Raw genomic sequence first — 20,089 nt, 5'->3', positions numbered from 1 at the left:
GAAAGAGAAAGATAAATATCATATTCTAATGCTTATATATGGAATCTAGAAAATGGTACTAAAGAATTTATTTGCAGGGCAGCAGTGGAGAAACAGACATAGAGACATGACATGGGGACAAGGGAGGAGAGGGTGAGATGTATAGAAAGAGTAACATGGAAACTTATATTACCATATGTAAAATAGATAGCCAAGGGGAATTTGCTGTATGGCTCAGGAAACTCAAAACAGGGCTCTGTATCAATGTGGAGGGGTGGGATGGGGAGGGAGATGGGAGGGAAGTTCAAAAAGAAGGGGATATACATATACCTATGGCAGATTCATGCTGTGGTTTGACAGAAAACAACAAAATTCTGTAAAGCAATTATCCTTCAATAAAAAAATTAATTAAAAAAAATCTAACTTTTCTTAATTCAGAATTGGCTGTTTCCTGCAGCATGAAGTAAAAATGGCTCTTTGGATATCAAGAGATTTAAACTATGTTCAGATCAAGACATGCACATGGTTAAAGTTAGAGAAAAGCTTGTCTCATCGTGGTCAACCTCTGAGTATTCAATATGAAAAAAAACAGAACCATGCAGAAGAAACGGAAAATCCTGACTATGATAGTTTACAACCAAAAAGCAAAGCAAGCAAATATCAACCAGAACTAATTAGTGCCACGTTTAACAAATTCTTCTCTTCTTAATTGTTTTTCTGAGAATGTGAACTTTGTGTACCTATTTATTTTACTTTCATATTAATGAATCACCTTTCGCTTTTCTCTAGTGTTTATCAGTATTTCATAACTGGCAGCATCTAAGTGGTGACAGCTTAATTTTCAGTGCTCTGTGTCATTTATGTTTTCATTGATCTCTAAATTTATACCAATAATTGCTTTCATATCTGGCCCACATAATATTTTTGTGAGCTACCTAGTGTTTCCAACTGAAAATCTCTCCTTAGATCTCAAAAGGGTTCAATAATATATATATATACATTTTTTTTACTCATTTTTCTTTCTTAAAATTATCTCTTATGCTCATTCCCTTCTCTTCCACTATTGTTAAAATTTCTTGGCTTATCTTAATATATACATAAATTTTATATATCTAGTGACCAGTAGTTTGTCACTGTATGGCAGTTCTCAAAAAATGATTCATAAAGATAGTAATAAGATTTATTATTAACATTTTCACTGATGATTCAAAAGAGAAATAGTGGTTAGAACTGTTGATAGAACCTTAGTGCAAATGCAGACAGGGCATCAAACTGTTCCTTACTGCCATGTATTCAGAATAAAATCAAACCATCAGGCACGCCAACTGACCAAACACCAAACCAGCTAACCAAACACCCACCACCTAACGCCAGGCAGAAAGCTTTATTGTCATTTAATAATACCTTGATTAGATAATATCCTGAATGAAGCTGTTAAAATTATGATGTTTATTAAATTCCAGCCTCTGGGTGTACTTCTTTTTAATATTCTGTGTGACAAAATGCGGAGAATACATAAATTCTTCAGCATACTGAAGATGATGGTTACTCAACGACTTTTTTCATGAAAGGCAATTTTTACTATAAAGAATGACTCACAGACAAACTGTTGTTGTTCAGGCATGGGTATTTGCAGATGTATTCTCAAAAATGAACAGAGTGAGCCTCTCACTTCAGGGGAAACAACTGACAGTATTTATTACTAATGATCAAATTCAAGTTTTCAAAGAAAATTCAGGATCTGGAAGCTTGCAGGATTAATCTGCATAACTGAGCGAACCAAGATTTTTTTCCTCTGGACAACTAGTGTGCATTGTTTCATCTTCATGCGTGTATAAAAATCTATTCAAAGTGTATGACAGACAGTAGATTTTAATTTATGAGATTATTAAAATTTCAATGATAGGATTTCACACTCGACTTGAATCTAACTTTGAAGAGATGTCTACTAGTCCAGTGTTTGTGTAGTACTCCAAAGTAACCACTATTATGAAAAAAGTCTACTAAAATATAGGTCTTTTTCCAACTACATATCTGTGGCCATACATTCTTCGTATATGTCACACACAATATATTCCAAAGGATATAATTCAGAAGCAGATACCCAGTTTCTTAAGTTCGACATTAAAGAGACTTGCAAAAATGTAAAACAGTACTACATTTTTCATTTTTCTGAAAGCATGTTAAAATAAATTGGTTCCCGGGTGGCACTAGTGATAAAGAACTCACCTGGTGATGCAGGAGACATAAAAGACACAGGTTCAATCCCTGGGTTGGGAAGATTCCCTGGAGAAGGGGATGGCAACCCACTCTGGCATTCTTGCCTGGAGAATCCCATGGACAGAGGAGCCTGGCAGGCTGCAGTCCATAGGGTTGCACAGAGTTGGACATGACTGGAGCAACTTAGCATGCACACATACATATTTAAAAACTGTTCCGTTTTAATTCCTAATTTAGTAAATGGTCCATAAATAAAAATATAACGTTCTTAATAATTTTTAATTAGGGGAAAGAATCTTGAGAGCAAAACATTTGTGAACCGCTGTCTAGAGGAGTCATTGCTTTTCAGAGTCACGGCCAAGAGTTTACCTCCCACCTTTGTCTGCTGCTCACTAGTTTGTTTTCAGAAAAATAACCTCTCCAAGCCCTAGTCCCTTCATTTATAAAATGAGCATTTTGAGGATTATATTATATGAGATTTATCAACACATAATTGGGGATAGATAAAGGCTTTTTTAAATTAAATACTTAATCCCCTTGAGACTCCTTGAAGTGGAAGTCCTGTAACTATGAAATGTTTGAGATTTTTAAAAAATTAAGAACTGACCTAAGAACAGCTAATACAAGGCAGTACTGGGATTCTTATATTTTCTTAAGATAGTATTCAATACCCTCTTTTTAGGCTATAGATGCAAAAAAGAATGTATATCAGCAATGTGAAAGTTATGTGGAACCATACTACATCTGAAGTAGGAGGGAGGTTAGAGAACACACTTTCCTACCATCTCCTTTTACTGATAAGGACATTCAGGGCACACAAATATATCATTGTGACCCCTGAATTGCTTTGAACCTGAAAGTGTTTTTAACATAATTTTTATCATCCTTTCTTACCTCCCATTCTTTGCTTGGCTGGACTAAAATAACTCAATTATCTTTGGCAACAGCTATTCTTACCATCCCACACAGATGCCGATGAAAACAGAAGCACATAAAGGAAGAAAGAAGACAGAAAGGATATGGTAAATAACCATAACCTTCTGTGTCTGCTGGCTGATCTGCTTTTATTTTGTTCATTATTTTGATTTTTTTTAAACCTTGAGAACTCAGTATTTGTTGGAAATTTAGCTGAAGTAATTTAAGAAGGGGATGTTTGGGGAGACTTGACACTAGTAAAAAGGACAGAAGAAACCGGCCGTGTTTGGAACAGGAGAATGTATATGCCAGTCAGCGCCAGACAACCCATCTCCGCAGAACAGGCTGATAAGACTCCTGGCTGACACTCGTTCGGTAATTTCTAGAGAGGAAGGCGTAGTTCTCTGCTACACATGCTAATGCTTCTCCTCCTCCTTACCCACAACCCACTGATACCTTATGGACACTGGCATTAAGGCTCGGTGCTGCCACTTGATTAGGCTTATTCTTTCTTTGTTTCTTCATAGTTTGCTCCCTTTTTACTATTACTTCATAGAATTGAAAGCATGAGCTTAATATACTTTATCAGAGTAAAATCCAGCCTGTATTTAAACATAGCTTGTATAAATAATCAGCTCAAGGGAAGTGAAAGTTACTTCCAGGTTATTCTATGTGTTAGTTTAATTTCAGAAATTCCCTACTGCCGTTCAGTTTGGGCTGTTTGTCCTGTCACCTTTCCCCTTTCTCTAATGTAACGCAATCTCCTTTCACATTTATTCAAACTCCTTTTTCAGTAAACTCATTAATGCAAGCCCACAAGCATACAGAATTTTGTATGCATGTAATATTCCCTAAATATGTAAAGATAGACGTCAGCCTTTAAAAATCTGCCTGAAAGTAGATAGGTGAAGTCGGGGGCATCCATATGTACCGCCATATTTATTACATAAAGTACGCGTACTTGTTATGAATGATTTTCTGTACTTGTTGCCAGATGGGCTTGGGTTGATTTTTATTCCTCCTGTCCATGACTAGTTATGAGGTTAGGCAGTGGGAGGTGGGATGCCCTTTTTCCAAAATGTTTATTGAGTCAGGGGAGAGCTGGAAGTAGTTAGTGATAGAACATGTAGTATTTTGGAATATTTGGGTCACCAGAGCAACCAGAGCAACTGCTTCTTTCTGCGCAGATTCTTTTCTTTAGAAACACCCACGGTCACTCTCTTTGTTACCCATCCAGGGAATGCGGTCATGGGAAAAGCAGTCGCCCTGTGGCACTGTTGTGTTATGCTGTTGACTCAGGGTCATTTCCTTCACACTGAGTTTCTAATCTAGACAGGTATGTTTGGCTGAGTCTTTTCTTGTGATCTAATTCATTCATTGGTATTCGTTCCACAAACATATCCTGAGAACCTGTGTTTACTGTCTATGCCTTATTTGGTCAATCATCACTGTGCTGGTTTTCCAAACAAAACTTTCTGGACATTCTGGAGATTTCCAAGTTGATAGCAAACCTCAGGCTAGAAATCACAATTCCTTCACCTTTTTGGAATCTAGTTATCCTGTTATACGTGTGACTTGGCCTATTGTAAGATGAGTTGGTGCTTGGTTACATGTTTTGTATATAAGTTACTACATTTTGATATTATGGCACAAGCATCAGCATCTCAGGTTTTCCTTTCAGGGCTCCTTTGCACTTTCTTCCCAATATACTCATTTTCTCTTTGTCCTAAAATCCTTTTCCAGCTGGGCTGATCTAGCCTGGGAAAACTGTTCTTTGTTCATAACCCAGGAAGGAATGGATGAAGGCAAACCATCCTCTGTGAGAAACTGGCCTCGGCTGTGCATCTGGGTGTGTGAGACCCAGCAGACAAATGGCAGGGTGGCTCCCCTGAGAGGACAAGTAAGGATGAAAGCTTCCAGTTAGGATGTGTGTGTTGAGTGGAGCGGGCAAACAGAGACATTTCACACCTGGTGTTTCCTGTCTCCTCAGTGGGAATGGGAGGGAAGAAAGGAGACATCTGGATCTTCAAGAACAGTGGAGTTTTTGAGAAGCCACTGCGGGTTGGGAGATAAATGAGGATGGAAGGTAGGAAAGAGTCTCACATTTTTTTTAGACAGGACTATTCTGCACATATACTCGAGTGGAGGGCCCCTGCCTTTGTTTTCCCGTGCATTGTAGAATATTAGTGGTGAAGACCTCAGGGTTTGCTGCTACCAAGCAGAAAAGTAAAGCTGAGAAACTTGGCTTGTGTAGATATGCAATTTAAAAGCACACTGATCAGCCACTACTGATTATACTGCAGAAGTGGAGAGTGCCCCGTGCATCTGCTCTGAGCATCAGCTCTTGGTCTGACTCAGACCCTGGGTGATGGACTGAGTGTATATGTGTGTGAGAGAAAAGGAAAGGTTATATAAAATAGTACATCTTTGGAATGAACGTTTATATGATTGATATGTTTTTAAAGTCTAGATTGGTATGTTTACCTCTCAATCATTAATAAACTCAGAAATCTATGACTATTAAGTCTTTAATGGTAGGCAGAATTTTTCTGATCTTGATTCATTTAATGGTAAGAATTTCCTTCTAGTCACTAAAAAAGATTAAGAACATGTCACACTTACGTTACTGTTTGAGTTTAATATAGGTTTTGAATGGCTAACTACAGTTGTTTGTTTTTTTTTTTAACACAGACACTGGTAGTTTCAGAATTGAAATACTGTTTCCATCTTTCTGTCTTAGGCTTGGTCTCCTCAAGACCAGGTGGCTATTAATGTGAACCAGTTTTTCTTAAGCATTTGTTACTGATGTCCTAACGTTTGGTTTTTTGTGGGTTGTCGTAGTTTTCATGATGTGACAAAAACTTAATGTTTATTGATATCAAATATTTTATTGTTGTTCAGCCTGCTGAATTGTCAGTGAAGTAGAACAAAAGAGGTGATATTGAAGAAAACATTAAAGGTTTGCTAAGAGGTGGCAATAAATGTGGTATTACTAGCAGAGATGCTTTTGAACAATACTGCTAAGGAATAGGTCTAATGAGATTTGGGATGTTGTTTAAAATTAGTCAGCATTAGTGTAATGTTCTTTCAGGGAGCATTTGTAATGCCCACAAGAATGTGTCAGTGGAGTGATCAGATTCCAGGCGAACCTTCAGTTGCTTTCAGTAGTTGACATAACACACACCTGTGTGTTCTCTTTTCTGACCTCAAAATTGTTTTGAAAAACTTCTGACATCTGGAAGTGTGAAAAAGAACAGATTTTGACTTGTTTTCTGACAAGTGGGAAGAATAAGTTCTAAATGTAGTATGTTTTACTTGTGTATGGTACTTGCAGAAAGCGCCATGTTTATCTCATAGACTTCTAATCAAGTATGGAATAAAACCTCTGGGTTACATGATGGATTAATATTTTTCTTGCAGCATTTTAACATGCTAGAGGTGGAAATATGTATATACGTACACATTTACATAATATTATAAATGTAGACGAATGAACAGCTGCACTCAGTTGTATTTCTTTTTCTTGGAAGGAGTCATTTAGGAATTTTCTATCAAAATGAATTGTTTGTGAATAGGAATAGTGCTGATAAGAAAACTGACCCAGTTCAACTTTAACTTTTACATAGTGACAGGTAAAGCTTTCCTTGATAACATATATTTGCTCAACCTCAGTATTATCATAAATGCTGTCACTTAAAAGAAAATATCAAGTATCAATAAATTTTCTTTGAACTCGAATTACTCTGCAATAATTTTGGTAACTGAATCAGTTGGTCTTTTAAAATATATGGTCTTTTATATTATATTATAAAATAAAGTGCTTAATGATTTTGAATGCTCTGGTATCATAGATTGATTTTTATTAAATCTGCAGATTTTTCTTTTCACAATTAAGCTTCACTTGGTTTGGCATCAGCAGCTTATGCTTTGCAATCTATTTAATTGAATAGCTTCTGCTGTTTATCCTAAAATGCAGATAAATGGCTTTCAGCACACTGTTTATAGTTTAGTAGTTCCTGAAGTGAGTCAACATTATCTCCTAGCGTCTACATGTCATAACTAATGATCTCTCTGCTTATGCTTTCTTGCTGGTGAGGAGACACTGAACTCTACAGAGGAGAAAGCCCTGAATACTTGGGGGTGGAGGACTTATTTGGGATGGGGCCTGTTGAACAGCTTCCACCACCCCCCACCCCACCCCCCCGCTTATTGGTATGAAATGGAAAGAGAAATATTTCCTTTACCATGATTTCAACTGCACAAAAGCAATCACAAAGTCCTGTATTCTAAGGACTGGGATGAAAAATTGGGGGGATGTAACTACTAGAGGGATTTGTTTTATTCCAGATTATCTCTCTAATTAATAATTAGCACAATTTTGATCCTTTCCTGGCCAGGCTGTTTGATATGATGGTAGAGAAGGAGAGCCACTAGGAAATTTTCATGTTACCACCAAATAGTTACTGTGGTTTCAGTGATGAAAACAAATAGTTTTTGGTCTGCAAAGAAAGATGAGAAGAAAATAAGTAACCTTCATTGTTGAAAATAAATAACCATCATTTATCACAGTGAAGTCTATTCATTCTGAAAGAACCTCATGCTCTTTCTTTAAGGAAAAAACAAAACAAAAGTCAATGAGACTTCACTCCTACTGAGAATCAGCAGGCTTGATGGTTGTTACAGTTAAAGCTGACAAAGTTTTGCCAATCGCTGATTCATTAAAAAATGAGAGTTCTTGCCTCCCATACTGAATATCTGAGTTTTTAGGTAGAGAACAGGACCTTCTGTAGGTGAACTTAGAAAAAGACTTCTTAATAACTGAAGAGCAAATTCTTTAATTTTGGTAAAATATTTTGCTTGATCTTAAGTATTCTTTGTCAAAGTGGGAAACCTTCTAACTGAAGTGGTCATTTAAAATAGCTACTGTCCTTTTCTCCTATATTAATGTTATTACTTATTGTTGGGAGTACTTTGGTAATTTAAATAGAACATGATTAAGTATATATTTTTTATTACTCTGATACTGAATTTTAAAATCATATACCAATTTATCAAAATATTTCAGGGTGAAAAGTAAAACATTATACACAGAGATATGTCTGCCTTTTGTTGATGTGGCTGAGAATAACCATATTTGTGAGAGTTACTTATAACATCTTAGATTCAGGGGTTTTTTGGAGGGTTTGGTTATCTTGAGTACCATATTGATAATTATTTTAAAAAGGAGAAAGAAAACATTTTTACTTTAGAATATGATGTATGGGCAAGTAATTTTTGGCATCATTGAGGAGTGACAGATTGGATGAAGAACTACAAAGAAGGAAAATTTGAAGGTAAGATCAGACATTTTCAAAGCCTGAGCCACTTAGTCTGCTAGGCTTTATACAGTTACAAAATTTAAAAAGTAAGATTGCTTTTGAAGAATGTTTTGAAAACTGAAGCCATTTGTTTATTGAAAGAGGGAAAGCTTGAGAAACATCAGGCCAGAACGTTCCAATGGATGTCATACCCAGATTTAAGATAACAAAATCATTATAATAACATAGTCTCAGTTCATATCTTTCCTTGGTGTTTCTGCTCAAACATCAATAAGACTTTTGCCTTTGACAACCTTATTCCAAAAATCAAACAAAGCTGATGGTGGTTCAGAATCTCAATACTATTTTAATGGTCAATTAAGTATAATTTCAGAAAAAAATTTTTTTGTACTTAAACATCAGTAGTCTATATTTACTTTTTGCTAGCCATATAAGTACCCAGAGCCCAATGCAGTTTTCTTGTTTAGTTCAGATGCACAGACCAAAATATGGGAATAGTTAGGAAAATATTAATACAATGTTTTGTGGCATACTACCACAAACCTTGGTCCTTCTCCAGTTAGCCTCACAGTGTTATCTGGAACTTTAAATGCAGTATTATCTTTAACACTGCTGTCCAAATATAAAGAAAAGCTCTAAGACTTGTCAGATTCTAATGAGTATTTTTATATACTGCTTTTGTTAGTAGGTAATTAATGTCTAATTAATGAAAACAAAAAATATTGTTAAACATTTTAGTATATACTTTATATGTAAAATTTTAAATTGATATATTTTCTTCATTTCAACTCTTTTTGTATATATAAATGAATGTTTAACCATCTGCTACTAGGAAAGGGTGTCTGGTTTTTGGGTAAGTTTTTAAATTATTTAAAACGGCATGGACACTGGCCTAGGGGACAGATGGTTTTGTGTTTATATAACAGAGTGTAAATGGAAAAATAGTGAAAATTTTGGTATGAGTGAATGGTCAGCAGCCCTTTTATGACAAAAGAACAACAATAACAGAAAAAATAACTTTTAATCACTCTCCTGGATTAGATTTTAAGGTTTATGAGTTAGTGGCCATTTCTTCTTCACCTCTATGAAATCAGAATGCTTGTAGATAGCTTTAGTGTATGATAAATATTTCTTAAATCAATTTGGACTTGCCAGCAATTTAATGCTGGCTAAAATAAATATTTTATGGTGTCTTAAGCCACCCATGATGAATAAGATAGTTGTGTTTCAAATATAAATTTTATATAAAAAATTCTGAGTCAAGTCCAGTGATATGGTGGTCTTAATAAAAAGATAAAATTAATGGTAATCATTTGGTTTCAGTTTTGCCAGCAAAAGGAGTTAGACGTCTAGAATAGGTAAACCTCTTTAAAGAAAGATTTTCAAATGTTTGTGTAGCTGATCGATTTGTGAAGTTATGCTTATTTTAAAATAAACCCAAGAGTTGCATGTTGATGTACCATTCTAAATGTCAAAAGGATAATGTCAGAAATAGATTTCTAGATAACTTGAATGTTGTATGTTTTTCTGCCTTGTGTATAATCAGAGGCAGCTTTCAACCATCTGGAAATGTTACATAATACACTGTGGTCAATGATTTTTTTCTTTTCTTTTTATTTATTTTTTTGATTCTAAGGTTTCTTTTCTCTTTCACCTTTCCACTGTCATATGCCATGTATCTTGAACATAGCTCAGTGCCTGACCAGAATAATCTCTCTTGCCAGCTCATAATCAAAGGGAGTACTGAGAAAAACAGCTGAGCTGTATTAGGCAACCACCGTCTGGACTGCATTTCTTAACTGGTGAATAACACATCACAGGTGCAGGATTAGAGCTGCCTACGGTGCTGGGCTCTTTAGTGGACACCCCTGGCAGTTCTGTGCATCCTCCTCATGTCTCATCCCAGGGAACCTGGCAACGATCTTAGCAAGCGTACAGAAATCGCGAGTGAGTAGTGGGAGATGCTTTTTATCTTACAGAGGCTGTTTATCCCCTTCCGGAAATGTAAGCCAGACCAGTTAAGATGCTTCTGGCACACACAAAAGAGATGATGGAACTTAGTCCTTCCTGGCATAGAGGGTGGAGAACAGGACAGTTCAGGGGGTTCAAAAATTTTGTGCATGAAAATTACTGTACATGACAAGCAGATAGTTTAGCTTGGCTGTCCCTGCAGTGTACGATTGAGGTTACTTTTAAATTGCTAAATATCGTGCATACATTGTTTGAACTTCTGTGTTGTCTGTGTGTTGGAGTGGGGGCCTGTGTTTGCCCTTACACATTTTCTAGTACGGTCATGATTAAAATAAAGTGTTATGGCTGTGTAAAGTCTTTGTGGTATAATTTGTAGTTTTTGTAGTAATTGTAAACAGCCATGTAAACAGCGCTGCAGGTTTTGTATGGTTGTTTCTTTAGTTTTTCTGTTTAAATTCCGTATAATAGCTTTCTAATATTCAGATTTTGCTGCAGGTTATCATTATTCCATGTTGTTTCATCATAGACCTTTAAATTCGCTGGTGATGATAGTAGTTAATATTGGTGTACTGTAAGTTAAGTTTTAAAATATACATATTCTATTTTATTCCTCAAACATTTAAACATTTGAAATAGCAATATATTTGCATTTTTAAGGTCAGTAAACTCCTCACTAAAGTATCCTTTAACTATTATCCAATTAGAGGATACAGAAAGGATTAGAAACAGAGAGAGATCCTAAATGCTTTCCAGGTTTTTTCTTTGGGGAAAAAGAATAGCATGAACCTGGTGATTTGCTTTCTGATCCATCTGGCTTCATTGTCACTTCTCTTCTTTACACAGATGTCTGTTCAAAGTAGTTTTACATATCAAGCTGTCTTGGGAGTGCTTTGCAAAGCTGTGGAGTAAGTTTTGGTGTGATGGCAAGTAAAACACCCACTTTGATTAGCTTCAGAACTCTGTGAAACAGAGCATTGATAGAAACATCACCAAATAAAACCAGAGCTCCTGGTTTGGCAGTCTGCCATGTCCTGGTGGACATTATTGTCAAAGAGGCTGCGGTTCAGTTTCTTTTCCAAAAATGTGGATTTAAACAGACATACTAAGTATTTTAAAATACAGAGATATTTTTGACCTTTAAAATGATCCTTTTAGCTGTGATTATGCTTTTTTATGAATATAGATTCAGTTTGATGTTAAACTATCTTTGAACATGGTGGTTACTTGCTTGTAAAGTTTATTATTTCTTATTTTGACATTTTTACTAAGATACTTGTAACCATGTTGTGTTTTAGTGTTTTCATAGGTTTTTAATATCTGTGAACATTTTGCTTGAGCTTCTCAAAACTCAAAAGCTTTAAAACCTGAGGGAAAGGTATCTACTGTTTTACCCTTAAAGAATAAAAATGTGATGTCCAAAGAACTATAACTCCTATTATAATCAATTATGATGCTTACTTGGGCTCATAACTCTGTATTAGTTACCTGGAAAACAAATGTACATGTTGTATGGTCCCATTTATGTAATATTTCATTTTTTAAATGATTTGCTCGACTCATAGCATTTCGGAATATAAAACACTTGAATTATTGAAGTTTTCACTTTTTTACACAGATGTTGTAGGGTCTCTGGGCAGAGCTTGCTCAATATAAAATGTTGAAAACATGATTGTCTTACAGAAGCTGAGTGATGTAGTGATATGGATGTGTTAAGTATAGTGAAGAGAGAAACAATTGCCAGCAAATGGAAACATTTATAACAAAATATTTTATTATAAAGGCCCTGGTTTCTATAGTGGTCCAGCATGTCTCTAACATGGTAAAACTAATGTGTTTTTCTTACCCTATTCAGCAGTGTCAACAATGAACCACTGAAATGAAACTGTCAGAATCCCTGGTTTTGGTGCTTATGTTTTCCGTAAAAGTTATTGGTTGATTACTGCCACTCCTGGTCATCTTCCCTCGTGTGTCTCCTACCTGAGACTTAGTTATATTTGACAATTCTGTGTGGCATTATGACATCCATTTTATTGTTTGCATACACTGTTTTTAGTTTTCCATATGTAGTTGATTTGTCTCACTATGTTCCACATGCAGTCGATTTGTCTCACCAGCAAGATTGCTCTGTTGCTGAAGGGACTTCCAGTGCTCTTGGCCATTGCGTTATGTAGATGGAATGAATTTAATGATTCATTTTTACCACAAGGAAAAAAGAAAATGAGTAACAATGTATTAGCCACGAACAAACTATCCGTGTTTCTGAAACCCAAAAGCTCAATATTTTTATAGACTTTTTGTGCGCAGTGACGAACCTAAAAAGGCAGTTAATGGAAATAACATAAAAGAAAGGCGAATTGAAGAAAAAGAGAGAAATCAGGATGAGAAAAAGGATGGGGAAAGAAGAAAAGGAAGAGAAGTAGAAACATTTAAGAGATGAAGCCTTAGAGAAAAGGAACAAAAACAGTGAGGGAAAGAGAAAAATATGAAGAACAAAAGCAAAAAAAAAAAAAAAAGGCAAAAACAGAAGCTTTAGCAGCACAGATAACAATGACAATTTACTGTTATTCACTCAGTATGTTCAGGGAGCTGTGATAGGTGCTTTCTTTGAAATAGCTCGTCCAGTTCTCATAGCAAGCCAGTGTGTGCTGACACTCTCCACAGCCTCTGTTAAGTGACTTACTAAGGCCACAGAGCAAGGCAATAGCTAAGCCAGGTTTGAACTGTTTTACTCTATATCCTGGTCAAGTCTGAGTCCACTGCTTAGTGACTACACATGATACGGTTTCTCACTTGGCATTCCATGCCCTTCTATAGCATGCTAGCCCCTGGACTCACCACCAACAAGCCTCCCTTGTCCCTCTCTCCTATGACTTCTGAGACTCTTGAAGAAGGACACTCCTGAGCAGTTTACATCACTATTAATAATTGAAATTCTACTCTTTCTTTATATTGCATGAGATTTTGCTTTGATATTTTTGTTTTTAAGTTGTATTTATATTTTGTTTTCAAGAGTTTAGGCACATATTCCAGCTTTTTATCAATGATTGAGTTTCATGTTGTTTATATATATATATTTTAAGTTCTGTTGCAAACAGCATAGAAAGCTTGTTTGAAAATGTCTTAGTATAAAAGAGGGTTAGGCAATGAAAATTGAAGTCAGGGCTTTTGAATTGATTGTATTTCTAAGATAGTAAATTAAATTATTAACTTGAGTTAAATGATTCAAGGTTTAGGTGATAAAAATAAGTTGTCTATTTAAACCTACTATTCAGGATCACTAAAGCTTGAAAATTAATATTATTTTCAAACTCTGATTCATGTTTTATTCCTGTGTATTATAGGTTTTTATTTTTAACCGGTATACTCTTTAAACCAGTTTTGGTTGAGAAAGGAAATGGGCATTGATTCACGTTATTTATTAATATAGCAGTGTGGATAGTGGTAGAATGGACCATTCTCAAAGCACTACTGGACAGTTTGGTGCTTTCATATTTTCTTCCACTAATCTTTTTACCCAAGATACTTGAAGTACAAACTTGTATGATATGAATTTCAGTTCCTCTTCTTGCTCCGGCCTGCCCTCTGGTGAAGATGAGGTAGAACAGAGAAGACACTCAAAATTTTGTTAATTTTTGAGATATTTGGAGTAAAAAAAAAAAGAAAAGAAAATGAGAGCAAAATAGATTACTAGTAGATTCTGTGGCACCAGATAATTATATGTCATCTTTAAATGAATTTTGAAGAGTCACAGCTCTTTTTTAGTCCATTGCATATTTGAGATTTAATTTTCTTGAATTATCCCTGTTCATAAAGATTGTTCTCTATGTGTTTTAATGTGGTAGTGGATTCTAATATTCTCTTCACTGTGACATATAAAACAATATGTATATCACAAACTTAAAATGATTTATTGCATTTTTGAAATGACAAGAATGTTACCAAGAAAAAAAATTAAAACCAAGTTTAGCTAAAATGTACTTTAATATATAATAAATGTACTGTAGGATAGGGCTTCCCTGGTAGTTCAGACGGTAGAGTGTCTGCCTACAATGTGGAAGACCTGGGTTCGATCCCTGGGTCGGGAAGATCCCCTGGAGAAGGAAATAGCAACCCACTCCAGTATTCATGCCTGGAAAATCCCATGGACCGAGGAGCCTGGTGGGCTACAGTCCATGGGGTCGCATGGAGTCGGATATGACTGAGTGACTCCGCTTCGCTTCACTGTAGGATATGACCTGTTAAGCCTTTGTAGCTGAATGGAAGTCACACTATTGCATGACGATCATTTTTATTTCATGAAGTTTGAGCAATTTGCCTGAAAAATCTGTAAATCTATCTCATATGAAAATATGTGTTGAAATATGTTCTTTCTGTCCTTGTTGAGAGTTTTTTAAAAACATAAATGGATGTTAAATTTTGTCAAATGCTTTTTCTTCATTTATTGATATGATTTTCATTCTTCATTTTGTTAATATGGTGAGTTGCACTGGTTGACTTGTGGATATTGTAACATCCTTCCATCCCTGGAGTAAATCTCATTGGATCATGGTGTATGATCTTTTTAATATTGTTGGATTTGGCTTGCTAATATTTTGTTGAGGATTTTTAGATATGTTCATCAAGAATATTGACCTGTAATTTCCTTTTCTTATGGTGTCCTTTTTTGGCTTCATAACATGATTTTGGAAGTGTTTCCTCTTCTCCTGTTTTTAGAAGAGTTTGAGAAGGAATGATATTAATTCTTCTTTGGATTTTTGATAGAAGTGACCAGTGAAGCCATCTGAAACTAGACTTCCTGTTGTTGGGAGGCTTAAATTCTTGATTCAGTTTCCAGATCTTTCTGCTGCTGCTAAGTCACTTCAGTTGTGTCCGACTCTGTGTGACCCCATAGACGGCAGCCCAACAGGCTCCCCCGTCCCTGGGATTCTCTAGGCAAGAACACTGGAGTGGGTTGCCATTTCCTTCTCCAATGCATGAAAGTGAAAAGTGAAAGTCAAGTTGCTCAGTCGTATCTGACTCTAGTGACCCCATGGACTGTAGCCCACCAGGCTCCTCCATCCATGGGATTTTCCAGGCAAGAGTACTGGAGTGGGGTGCCATTGCCAGATCTTTCTAATAGCTACATAATCTTTTGTGTACTATACACAAAAAATTAACTCAAAATGTATTAAAGATATGAATGTAAGACCTGAAACCATGTAACTCCTCAAAGAAGACATAGATGATAAGCCCCTTAACTTAGGTCTTGATGATTTTTTTGGATTTGACAGCAAAAAAGACAAGGAAAAATAAATGAGAGGGACTGCATCAAAAAAAAAAAAAAAAAGACTTCTGCACAGCAAAGGGAAACCATCAACAAATGAGAAGGGAACCTACTGAATAAAAGAAAATATTTATAAGATGTATAAGGAGTTGATGATCCAAAATATATAAAGAGCTAATACAGCTCTTCCCTGGTGGTAAATACAGCTCAGTGGTAAAGAATCCTCCTGCTAATCCAGGAGACATGGGAGACGTAAGTTTGATCCCTAGGTCTGGAAGATCCACTGGAGAAGAAAATGGCAACCCATTCCAGTATCCCCTAGACGGAGGAGCCTGGTGGGCTACAGTCAGTAGGGTCGCAAAAGAGTCAGACACGACTTAGCAACTGAACAACAACATGCAACTCATTAGCTAAAAAATGAATAAAACACCAAAGTCCTATTTTAAAAAATGAGCAGATGATCTGAATAGTCATTTTTTCCAAAGAAAGACATATAGATGACCAACAGGTACATGAAGAAAACATTTATCACCATTAATCAATAGGGAAATAGTTATCAAAACCTCAATTAGAGATCACTTCACACCTGATAGAATGGGTATTCTCAGAAAGACAAAAGATAACAAATCCTGGTGAGGATGTAGAGAAGAGAAAACCCTTGTGCATTGTAAATTGGTGCGGCCACTGTGGAAAACAGTATACACATCCCTCAAAAAACTGAAAAATAGAACCACCATAAGATCAAGCAATTCTACTTCTGGGTGTTTATCCAAGGAAACAGAAACGAACTTGAAAAAAAGAATATCCACCTCTGTGCAGCGTTATTTACAATGACCAAGATACAGAACAACCTAAGTGCCCAGCACGGGATGGATAAAGAAGGTGTGGTACATTGTTGTACCCCTGACACTAGTATTGTATGGCAGTTATACCACACTTTAGATTTTATAATCTTTTTAAACTGTATTCTTAAGCTTTTAATATGAGTCTAATCCAATGTATTCATTCTCCTGCTACTGCTTCTCTTACCCCATTCTCTATTTAGCCTCCAAATTAGCACTCAATGACTTTAATTTTATCTTGTGATTGGAAACATTGTGAATTGTTTGATAACGATTCTCATTTCATAAGAAATTAACACAACTATACGAGTAACTGACTCCTAGGTAGTAATTGTACAATTTATATAGATTACTCCTTTGATTATTTTAGCAAAAGCAAATATAAAGCACTCTTTACCTGTCTCAGATTTGCATTTAACTATCCATTTATTTAATGCTTCTTAAGAGCAATCATTTATCATCTCACTGCTTTTAGTTTTTGGGTCACATTATATGAAGGTAGCCTTTATATGTTCTTTCAGTGTTGTCTGTTAATTCAGTTTGCAGAGATGAAATGTTTAATATGAGCTAACTGTACTTATCTTTTTGTTCTTGTGAATGTGGTTTTGTTAAAATAGCATGTATTTTGACTATATGTTAAAGTGTTAAGCATTTTAGAAAGATTATGCAGCAATATTTTATCTCTGCAATCTGTATAGAAAGGATGATTCTTAAACCTTCTGGTTAGCATGTTTTCCTTTCTAGTGTCTCCTCAAGATTCCTTTTATATTACTAGTTATTTAACCCTTTTTGTCCTTGTAGTGGAATTTTGTAATTAAAATGCTCTGTAAACTATTCCTTTGAACAAAAATTATGGTTTAACAGTCTTTCTTGTCAGTAAATATACTTCTACATCAACATTTCAATAACTACATAGGAATCTCTTTTAAAAAATCTGATTATACCCCTGCTGGCTCAGCTGGTAAAGAATCTGCCTGCAGTGCAGGAGAAGCCGGTTCAATTCCTGGGTTGGGGAGATTCCCTGGAGAAGGGATAGTCTACCCACTTCAGTATTCTTGGGCTTCCCTGGTGGCTCAGCTGGTAAAGAATCTGCCTGCAACGCAGGAGACCTGGGTTCGATCTCTAGGTCAAGAAGATCCTCTGGAGAAGGGAATAGCTATCCTCTCCAGTATTCTGGCCTGAAGAATTCCATGGACTGTATAGTCCATGAGGGTCACAAAGAGTTGGACACAACTGAGTGACTTTCACTTTTTTCACAGATTGTTAATAAGCAATATTGTGAAAAGACTCTTTCTAGCTAAATTTTATATCATTAAGTTAAAGCGAGGGAATATCATAAATCCTTTCTTAAAACACTTCTTACAAAATGACACCTTATTTTCAGTAGTTTGAGGACGTTTCCTTTTCTACCATAGACCATTCTATGTGAATATTCCATTTAACAACTTTTCCCATCAGACGGTAAATTCTTTGTATGTTTAGTTCATCCTACATACCTGGGCTATGTCCGAAACAAGGTAGGCACTCAGTATATATTTAAGAAGTAGACATATGTGTAATATTAATAAATGAATTTTTATTATTTTGTTTTAAAAACTTCAAAGAGCAGGGGCCTGGTATGGAGGGAAGCGGGATGTAGTAAGTTTTAAATATCTTGCTTTCATCACTGTGAGTTACTTTGAGGTTCCTCAGGTCATAAAGTTAGTAAGACTGAGAACCACATTATAAAAAGGAAGTCAGTGTGGTAGGGAGATATATAGACATACCAACACCCACTGCACCTGGATATCAAGCAATGCTAGGGCGTTTATGCAGGTTTTAAATACAGCGTGTGAATGTGAGCTGTGTTTTGCTTCACTTTCTTTTGGAGTTTTCACTTATGGACGAGCACCGTATTTTACAGAAATAAGAAACACCTATCGGGATTAAATATTATTCATCTAGTCCTAGTTTTCTCAGAGTGGAGTTCCCGTCATCTGTCTCAAAATCACATGGGGTCTTGTTGAGTATGCCTTCTCTTGGCTTACCTGAGACCTGTAGAATCAGAATCACTATGATGGCCCAGGATTCTGAATAGAACACACTCTTAATATATTACAGTTTGTATATCTTCTGCAGACTAAAATTCAAGAAACTGTTCAAGAAAGTTAGGTGCACATCTTACATAAATTTCAAAAATCTAATGAAATATTAGAATTAATGATTGGGGAAATTCTGATAAATTGATCTAACAACAACTTTATTGTTTTCCTTTTCAATTATTACTCTAAGAATTCAACTAATTGTTATAGCCCAGAGAAAGTCAGAAAACAGCATCACAGATCTGTTTTTAAACTCCTCATTCTCTGATATAATAATGGTTGGAGGCACTAATTTGTAGTTTAAAAAATTGCAAGTGCACACTGTACGTATCTATTGTGTATACTGTACTTCAAGAATTTCAATTTTTTAACCCAATGCCTTTCAGATAATATTTTTGTTGAAATTTTATTTAACTATAGGCAAACTGGATCTGTTGTGAGATTTTAAATCAAACATTGCTCAGGGTGATGATTTCTACAGTGACATAGCATGTATGAGAACTTTTACCACTATGCCTGAGACTTAATAGGTGTCAATCCATGCTTCCTCGAGCATCATTATATTCCAAAGGTGGTGGTAAAGAAGAAAATAGGAAAACAGTCTCAGTGATATGTCACCCTATGTTGTGAAACATTGTCTTGCTACTTAAAAGGTAAAAAATTAGATTTTTCCAATAACATTACCTAATATTTATCAAGTAATAGTACATAACATACACACTCTAAATTCTTGACATGACATAGGTGTTTATAATTATCTTCATTTTAATGATAAGCAAAAAGCACAATGAGATTATTTGTAAAGTTATTCAGTGTCAACTAGCTGATAAACAATAAAGTGTGTTTTTGAACCCAGAAAAATATATCTCTAGACATTATGTCTACCATCGTTTCTTCCACTTAAACTGAAGATGTACAATCACTGCTAATAAGTAGTCCCTTTTGCTTGTAAATACTGATGAGGGAGATATATTTTTTGAAATATATCTTGATAATTAAGTTTCTATCTTCCTATGAATTTCACAGATTAAATATTTCCTATGATTTGTTTAAAAAATACCTAATATACCTAAAGTAAAAAGACTAGTAGAAGTTTTAGGGCCCAAACAATCTGGATTTAAATCCTGTATTCATGACTTATTAGCTGAGTGCAGATCACTTAAATTTCATATCTTAATTTTCTCATCTGAAAATGGAAATGATAATATTTACTCACAGTATTACATACAGAGATAATCTGTATAATAGTGTCTCATCGAACTGCTTGCCCTCAGTCAAATACAACTATTATAGCTTAATGTAGAAGCTACTACTCCAAAAGGTTTATGAGAATTTCTAGTGAGACCTATCTATATTGTAGAGAAAGTATAGTTTTCCATATCAGAACATCAGAATGTGTTTTCTCTTTATGTCTTTAAGTGTCACAAGTCCTTACTATTTTGTTTAACATCATAATTCTTTGGACAGCAGACTGTGGCTGGGCTATCCCAAAGATGCTTA

The 20,089-nt window shown here is 35.4% G+C and overlaps 1 protein-coding gene across 1 annotated transcript in view; it reads left to right on the top strand.

Moving 5' to 3' along the window:
• Positions 1-20,089, top strand: part of BMPR1B (bone morphogenetic protein receptor type 1B) — a 104,548-nt gene that overhangs the window by 34,384 nt on the left and 50,075 nt on the right. The gene's annotated exons all lie outside the window — the stretch shown is intronic.

This window comes from Capricornis sumatraensis, chromosome 7, assembly GCF_032405125.1.
Source record: "Capricornis sumatraensis isolate serow.1 chromosome 7, serow.2, whole genome shotgun sequence".
Classification (NCBI taxonomy): domain Eukaryota; kingdom Metazoa; phylum Chordata; class Mammalia; order Artiodactyla; family Bovidae; genus Capricornis; species Capricornis sumatraensis.
The sequence above is the reverse complement of the archived record's forward strand: the minus strand, read 5'-3'. Positions and strand labels throughout refer to the sequence as shown.